Source organism: Lontra canadensis, unplaced genomic scaffold (assembly GCF_010015895.1).
Source record: "Lontra canadensis isolate GAN:19392208 unplaced genomic scaffold, GSC_riverotter_1.0 scaffold1, whole genome shotgun sequence".
NCBI lineage: Eukaryota > Metazoa > Chordata > Mammalia > Carnivora > Mustelidae > Lontra > Lontra canadensis.
Window position 1 is genome coordinate 81,650,186 of NW_022630995.1, and position 9,057 is coordinate 81,659,242.

Genomic DNA, 9,057 nt, shown 5'->3' on the forward strand with positions numbered 1-9,057 from the left:
TCTTTATCCATTCGTCTGTTGATGGACATCTAGGTTCTTTCCATAGTTTGGCTATTGTAGACATTGCTGCTATAAACATTCGGGTGCATGTGCCCCTTCGGATCACTACGTTTGTATCTTTGGGGTAAATACCCAGCAGTGCAATTGCTGGGTCATAGGGTAATTCTATTTTCAACATTTTGAGGAACCTCCATGCTGTTTTCCAGAGTGGTTGCACCAGCTTGCATTCCCACCAACGGTGTAGGAGGGTTCCCCTTTCTCCGCATCCTCGCCAGCATCTGTCATTTCCTGACTTGTTAATTTTAGCCATTCTGACTGGCGTGAGGTGGTATCTCATTGTGGTTTTGATTTGTATTTCCCTGATGCTGAGTGATATGGAGCACTTTTTCATGTGTCTGTTGGCCATCTGGATGTCTTCTTTGCAGAAATGTCTGTTCATGTCTTCTGCCCATTTCTTGATTGGATTATTCGTTCTTTGGGTGTTGAGTTTGCTAAGTTCTTTATAGATTCTGGAGACTAGCCCTTTATCTGATATGTCGTTTGCAAATATCTTCTCCCATTCTGTCAGTTGTCTTTTGGTTTTGTGAACTGTTTCCTTTGCTGTGCAAAAGCTTTTGATCTTGATAAAATCCCAATAGTTCATTTTTGCCCTTGCTTCCCTTGCCTTTGGCAATGTTCCTAGGAAGATGTTGCTGCGGCTGAGGTCGAAGAGGTTGCTGCCTGTGTTCTCCTCAAGGATTCTGATGGATTCCTTTCTCACATTGAGGTCCTTCATCCATTTTGAGTCTATTTTCGTGTGTGGTGTAAGGAAGTGATCCAATTTCATTTTTCTGCATGTGGCTGTCCAAACTGAGTTTGGGGGTACCTGGGTGGCTCAGTGGCTTAAAGCCTCTGCCTTCAGCTCAGGTCATGATACCAGGGTCCTGGGATCGAGCCCCACATTAAGCTCTCTGCTCAGCAGGGATCCTGCTTCCCCCTCTTTCTCTGCCTGTCTATCTACTTGTGATCTCTCTCTCTGTCAAATAAATAAATAAAAATTAAAAAAAAATGAGTTTGCCACTGGGAAGTAGGGCAAACATTATTCAGGTATGTGGATATTAAATAAATGTAACATGTCTTATTTTACTTCAGAAATAAAAAGTTGGAGCAAAAATAAAAACATATTTAAAGTTTAAATCATATTTTTTAAGTGTTGAATCATACATTCATTCTTTTCTATATTCCTTCATCATTAAATCAGAACTGAAATCTTTTAGGCCAGGGAATTGGCTTTCACACTATGGGTGTTACAATATCTGACACCCTTTTCAGAAAGACAAGTGTTATAAACAGGGAGCCCATAAAAGTTCATTTTAATTAAGCACTTAATTTTCACCCAGAAGTGAAAGTTTCCACATGTAAGTAAAGTTTCTCACCATGTGGGCTTTCACAATGACTTGTTGAGAAAACTGATTCTAACTTTTACATAAAACTAAAATTGTAATTCTACATAAAATTAAAAATGAAAGGTGACTGACATTTTGCCTTTAATTGATGATAGATATATATTGATTTAAATGTAGCAATTTAGGGGCACTGGAGTGGCTCAATTGGTTAAGTGTCGGCCTTTGGCTCAGGTCACGATCCCAGGGTCCTGGGATGGAGCCCCACATCAGGCTTCCTGCTTGGCCAGGAGTTTGCTTCTCCCTCTGCCTGACTCTCCTGGCTTGTGCTCTCTCTCTCTCTCTCACTCTCTCAATAAATAAATAAATAAATAAGCAAATAAATAAAGGAATTTAAAGAAATTCATATGGGATGTGTAGTTGAACTTTGCAAAGGGATAATGTGGTAGGACATCATAATATTCCAAATTTTCTATAAGCTTCTTTTTTCTTCCCCAACCCTCCCCACCTCACCTTCCTTCTTTCCTCCTTCCCCTCTTTTATCTCCTTCCTTCTTCTGTGACTTTTTTTTTTTTTAGAGATTTTATTTATTTAATCATCGGAGAGAGAGGACACGCACAAGCAGGTGGAGCAGAGGCAGAGGGAGAAGCAGCCTCCCCGCTGAGCAAGGAGCCAGATGGAGGACTGGATCGCAGGACTCTGGGATCATGATCTGAGCCAAAGGCAGATGCTTAACTGATGGAGCCACCCAGGTATCACCCTCCATCTGTGATTATAAAGATAATTTTTAAAATGATAGGTCAAAATTGTTTCTTTTTTCTTTGGTCCCTTCTTCATTTGTATCTATATAATGTGTTTAGCCTATTTGCTTGTTTATTTAAGAAGAAAACCCTTCACTGTGTTAAAAATGGGTGACCTAGGTAATTATTCCTGACTTCAGGGAGTTCACACTTTATTATAGTAAAAAGTCATGTACTGAGCTCATCACAGTATCCTCAGACACTTAAATACAAGTAAAATGAATGGTTTGCTTGAGACCACAGAGATGAGAGTGATTAATATTTTGGAGTGAAAGAGTGGTTTAAGCAGTGATATGCTAGATTTGACTTGTACTGATGTGGGGATAAGTTTTATGGAAGAGATGTATTTTAAACTGAGCTTTAAAAGATAGGTAGAAGGGTTTTTTTCAGGTTATAAGGGAGAACGGGCTGGGGAAGAGCACCAGGTGATAATCATGGCGACTATTTACTGGGCACTAGCTGTGGGCTGGGTATTTGTTAAGTCAGCACTTACATACACTATCATAATCCATCCTTGAAAGGTCTTGCAAGGTAGATCTTACCAACACCATTATACACAGAAAATGGAGGCTTTGGGATTTGAAATCATGTCTGTCATCTGAAAGGTTTACCATTGCACTTGACTACCTCATAAATAAATAAGTGGATATGGGGAAGTTTTGGGGAGTAGACTAAGTTTAAGAATACAGAGTATTTCTCTTATCACCATTTTGCATAGCCTGCTACTTTCTGAAATTATATATAAACTCCTCTGGCTGGAACAAACTCATTCTCTAGGCAAACTCACTGATAAATCCTCAATATTATAGAATCTGTTGGCCCTTTAAAATATTCTGTATTAAGATACTATATTCAGAATATTAAATTCCAAGAGAGCAGTGAGTGATAAGGTTGATATAGCTAACACATAAAGTCGATTGAAGTTGTGACTTGCCCAGTGTTTTGGACTGGCAAATTTGAGTGGACTGCAAGGGGAAGGCATTAGACAAAGTCAGCTGCCAGAGACAGACTGAGAGAAGACTTCTGCAGCATATATAACCAATAAAGAGATTAATATGTAGAATACCCAAGGAACTTCTTCAAAGCAACAAGGATAAGACAGGAAAGCCAATCTAAGTGGGCACAATGCACAAATAAGCAATTCCCAGAAGGAGAAATCTCAAATGACCAGTGACTATGTAAAGAGATGCAAAAATGCTCCTTGCAGATCCTACGCTGGAGGAGAAGCAGGCAGGTAACATTGTCTTCCTCCTGAGACTCTCCCAGCAGGTTCTCTCTGGGCACAAACTCTTAAGGAAAAACTGATAGTGCCAGTTGCAGAAGAGGCAGTCATCCCAAACTCTAAGATCACTGTAGTGGGTATTGGACAAGTTGGTATGGCGTGTTCCATCAGCATTCTGGAAAAGTCCCTGGCTGATGAACTTGCCCTTGTGGATGTTTTGGAAGATAAACTTGAAGGAGAAATGATGGATCTGCAACATGGGAGCTTATTTCTTTAGACACCTAAAATCGTGGCAGATAAAGATTACTCTGTGACTGCCAATTGATTGTGGTGGTGACTGGGGGAGTCCCCCAGCAGGAGGGAGAGATCCGGCTCAATCTGGTGCAGAGGGATGTTAATGTCTTCAAATTCATTATCCCGCGGATAGTCAAGTACAGTCCTGACTGCATCATAATTGTCGTTTCCAATCCAGGGGATATTCTCACATATGTTACCTGCAAACTAAGTGGACTACCCAAGAACTGTGTGATTGGAAGTGGGTGTAATCTGGATTCTGCTAGACTTTGCTATTTTAAGGCTGAAAAACTTGGCATTCATCCCAGCAGCTGCCATTTTGGGAGAACATGGTGATTCAAGTGTGGCTGTGTGGAGTGGAGTGAATATGGTAGATGTTTCTCTTCAGGAACTGAATCCAGAAATGGGAACAGACGACAGTGAAAATTGGAAGGAAGTGCATAAGATGGTGATGGAAAGTGCCTAAGAAGTCATCAGGCTAAAAGGATATACCAACTGGGCTATTGGATTAAGTGTGGCTGATCTCACCAAATCCATGTTGGAAAATCTATCCAGGATTCTTCCAGTGTCAACAATGGTGAAGGGGATGTATGGCATTCAGAATGAAGTCTTCCTGAGCTTTCTGTGTAATCTGAACACTAGGGGCTTAACCAGTGTGATTAACCAGAAGCAGAAGGATGATGAGGTTGCCCAGCTCAGGAAAAATGCAGGTACCCTGTGGGATGTCCAGAAAGACGTAAAAGATCTGTGAATCCTGGCTTTTAGGCTGTAGAAATTTAAAACTACAATGTAATTAACTGTGAGTCTTTAGTTTTTCATCCATATACATGGATCATAGTTTGCTTTTATCTTCCTAAATATGTGAATCTGAGCTCATAGAATCAAAGCCAATGCTTGGTTTAATGCTTGCAATATGAGCCCTTAAACAAATAAAATTAACTATTGTAGTGTGCTTTAAAAAAAATAATAAAAAAAAAAAGAGATTCAAAACTTTACTAGAAATCCCCCCCCTCCAAATGCAAATGAATAACCTAGCCTTCAGCATCTCAGAAAAGTATGTCACAATTTTGGTTAAACTAATACTTGGTGCTTATATTATTGTGATTATGTGAACATTATTCATATCTATGATTATATATCATTTGATTTATGGCTTTTAAAAACATTTATTAAGTCAGGATAAACAATACAAGGACACATTTAAAGGAGAAAATTTGATAAGATGTTACATAAGTTTACACCAGTGAAACCATCACCATAATCAAGATAATGGACATACCTATCACCTTGAAAATTTCCTGTGTCCCTTTGGCATCTTTCTATACGGCCATCACCTGATAGGCAAACACTGATATGCCTTTTGTTGTAGAGATTAGTTTTCATTTTTAAGAATTTTGCATAATCAAATCATGGAGCATTAGTCTTTTTCTGTCTAGCTTCTTTCACTTATTTGAAGTTTTACAATTATTTTGAGATTCATTCATGTTGTTGCAAATAATAAGTTTATTTTTATTGCTAAATTTATTCCATTGTATGGATATACTACCACTTATTTATCTATTCAATTATTACTGGGTGTTTGGATCATTTCTAGTTTTTGGTTATTACAAATAAAAATTTTATGAACATTCATGTCCGAATCTTTGTGTGGTCATATGTTTCATTTCTCTTGGCTGGTTACCTAGGGGTGCAATGGTTGTATTATATGGCAGGCAGATGTTTGACTTTTTTTTTTTTTTAAGATTTTATTTATTTGACACAGAGAGAGAGATCACAGTAGGTAGAGAGTCAGGCAGAGAGAGAGGGGGAAGCTGGCTCCCTGTCAAGCAGAGAGACCGATGCAGGGCTTGATCCCAGGACCCTGAGATCATGACCTGAGCCAAAGGCAGAGGCTTTAACCCACTGAGCCACCCAGGCGCCCCAATGTTTGACATTTTAAGAAGCTGCCAAGCCATTTTCCAAAGTGGTTGTATCATTTTACATTCATATTATCACTGTATGAGAGTTCTAATTCTTCCACATCCTCTTCAACACTTAATAGTATCAGTCTTTCGTCTTTTTAATGTTAGCCATTCTAACCTTTTTAGTCTTTTTAATGTTAGCCATTCTAACATAATATAGTTGTATCTCATTGTGGTTTTAATTAGAGTTAGAGTTAGAGTTGCCCCAACAACTAATGATATTAAGCATCTCTTCACATTCTTATTTGCCATCCGTGTATCTTCTTGAGTGAAGTGTATGTTCAAATCCTTTGCTTAATTTTGTTTTTTACTTAATTTATTTATTTTTAAGTAGGATCCATGCCCAGTGTGGAGCCCAATGCAGGGTTTAAACTCATGACACTGGGATCAAGACTTGAGCTGAAGAGTCTGATGCTTAACTGACTGAGCCACCTAGGTGGCCCCCTTTGCTCATTTTTAAGATTGAGTTTTAAAAATGTTCTTACTGTTGAGCTTTAAGTTCATCTCTGTATTTATGGATACAAGTCATCTATAGATCTTTGATTTACAAATATTTTCTCCCACTTTGTGGCTTTTATTCATTCTCTTAATTTTTGAAAAGCTTTCAAAAATCAAAAGCTTAACATTTTGATGAAGTTCATGTTACTAATTTTTTCCTTTGTAGATTGTGCTTATGGTCTTGTATCCAAAAATCTTTGCCTAATTCAAGGTCACAGGGATTTTCTCCTGTGTTTTCTTTCAGGAGTTTTATGATTTTAGGCTTTATTTTTAGGCTTATGATCCATTTTGGATTAATCTCTGTGTATGGTGTGAGGTATAAGTCAAAGTTCTTGTGTGTGTGTGTGTGTGTGTGTGTGCGCGCGCACGTGCACATGTGGATTTCCAATTGTTCCAGCACTATTTGTTGAAGACTTTCTTTTCTTCACTGAATTTCCTTTGCATCTTTATGGAAGATCAGCTTTGTGGGTCTATTTCTAGCTCTCCATTCCATTCTACTAATTTATTTATCTTTTTTTTTTAAACATTTTTAAAAATTTATTTTCAGCATAACAGTATTCATTGTTTTTGTACCACACCCAGTGCTCCATGCAATTCGTGCCCTCTCTAATACCCACCACCTGGTTCCCCCAACCTCCCACCCCCCCAACTCTTCAAACCCTTCAGATTGTTTTTCAGAGTCCATAGTCTCTCATTGTTCACCTCCCCTTCCAATTTCCCCCAACTCCCTTCTCCTAACTCTAATCTCACATTGTCTTTACTGTAGTTTCTTTTTTCTTTTTTACTTGTCACAGTGAAGTTTATGAAAAAAACACTGGTATGGAGACACGGAGATAGACAAATACATTTAGGTGGGGTGGCTCAGGTGAAATTGTGGCTTCTTTACATTGATGTCATATTTGCTGAGGGCAGAGGTCAAGCCCTCCATGGTTAGAGTGTACGTGTGGTCCTTTCTCTGCCAGAAGCTATGCCCTTCATTTTGCGGTGCCACGGACATCACTGTAAATACCTGAAATGAATTTCTGGGCATCTAGAGAGATGGGCCAAATTATGCTTGGATTTGAGGTTCCAGAGCCAGCTTGGTTCCAGGAGTAGCCAGTCATGGTATCTGGGATCTTAGGTGTGTGATTCTCCACCTGTGTCTTGGAGTCTGCTAGCAGCTTGTTGAACACTTCCAACTTCAGGTCTTTGCTGGCTATGCTTGGTAGTATGTGAAGCCTATTAGACATGGCCCAACCCAGGGTGCGAGTTGGCATTACATGAGTGGGGGCTGGAGGGAGGGGCAGGCAACCAGTGCTCTAGCCCCAGGCCCCCCTGCTCTCCCCAAGAGTCCGGGGGGCTAAATAGTCTCTTCAGACCTTTTTACTATAGTTGTATCATAAGTCTTGAAGTCAAGAAGTATTAATCTCTAAACTTTATTCTTTTAAAAAATTGTGTGGCTGTCCTTTGCACTTAGAGTGAATTTTGGAATCAGCTTACCAGTGTCTAGAAAAATCCTGCTGGGATTTTTTCCTTGGATTTTAAAAATCTGTGTATCAATTTGGGAAGAACTGATGCCTTAAAAATATTGAGTTTTGTGACCTGTCAACAAAATACCTCTCCCCATTTATTTAAAATTTAGTTTCTTTCAACAATGTTTTATAGTTAGTGTAGTCTTTCACACTTTTGATTAGATTTATTCTTATTTGATCATATTTGCCTTCTTTGATTTAGTGATATGTACTTGAATTTCCTGCATCTCTTCTTGTGACTTGATAGCTCATGTCATTTTAATATCGAACAGTATTACATTGTCTGGATTTACCGTGGTTTATTTATATATTCACATTCAATAGAAGGTTATCTCAGTTGCTTCCAAGTTTTGAAAATTATGAATAAAGTTTCTATAAACATCCTTTGCGGGTTTTTTTGTGGACATATGTTTTCAACTCATTCGCATTGATAACAAGTAGCATGATGGCTGGATCATGTGGTAAGAGTATGTATAGTTTTCTAGGGGCGCCTGGGTGGCTCAGTGGGTTAAGGCTCTACCTTCAGCTCAGGTCATGGTCTTAGGGTCCTGGGATCAAGCCCTGCATGGAACTCTCTGCTCAGTGGGGTGTCTGCTTCCCCTCCCTCCCCCTGCCTGCATCTCTGCCTACTTGTAATCTTTCTCTCTCTCTCTCTCCCTCTGTCAAATAAATAAATAAAATCTTAAAAAAAAAAAGAGTATGAATAGTTCTCCAAAAAATTGCCAATCCATCTTCCAAAATGGCTGTCGCATTTTGCATTCCCACCTGCGTGGATGAGCCCTCCTGTTGTTCCACATCCTCACCCATACATGGTGCTGTCAGTGTTTTGGATTTTGTCCATTCTAACAGGTGTTTAGTGGAATCTCATTGTTTTATTTTATTTTTTTAAAGATTTTTATTTATTTATTTGACAGAGATTACAAGTAGGCAGAGGAGATAGGCAGAGAGAGAGGAGGAAGCAGGCTCCCCGTCGAGCAAAGAGCCCGATGTGGGGCTCGATACCAGGACTCTGGGACCATGACCTTAACCCACTGAGCCACCCAGGTGCCCCCTCATTGTTGTTTTAATTTGCAGTTTCCTAATCTTGTATGAATTTAGCAATGCTTGTTTGCCACTGAGATTCCCCTACCCGAGTTTACTGAGATACAATTTATAAATAACACTAAGTTTAAGGTGTACAATGTGTTGAGTTGATAAGCTTCCATATTCCAAAATGATTACCACCCTCATGTTAGCTAACACTTGTGTTATGTCGCACAATTACCATTTGTATGTGTGTGTGTGTGTGTGTGTGTGTGTGTGTGGTAGAGACATTTAAGATATGCTCTCAAACAACTTTCAAGTATATAATACAGTATTGTTAACTATAATCACCATGCTCTACATTAG

General features: G+C 39.1%; 1 pseudogene; it reads left to right on the forward strand.

The window, feature by feature from the left end:
- LOC116866325 overlaps positions 1-4,668 on the forward strand; it is a 49,854-nt pseudogene extending 45,186 nt beyond the window's left edge.
- The last annotated feature ends 4,389 nt before the right edge of the window (positions 4,669-9,057 follow it).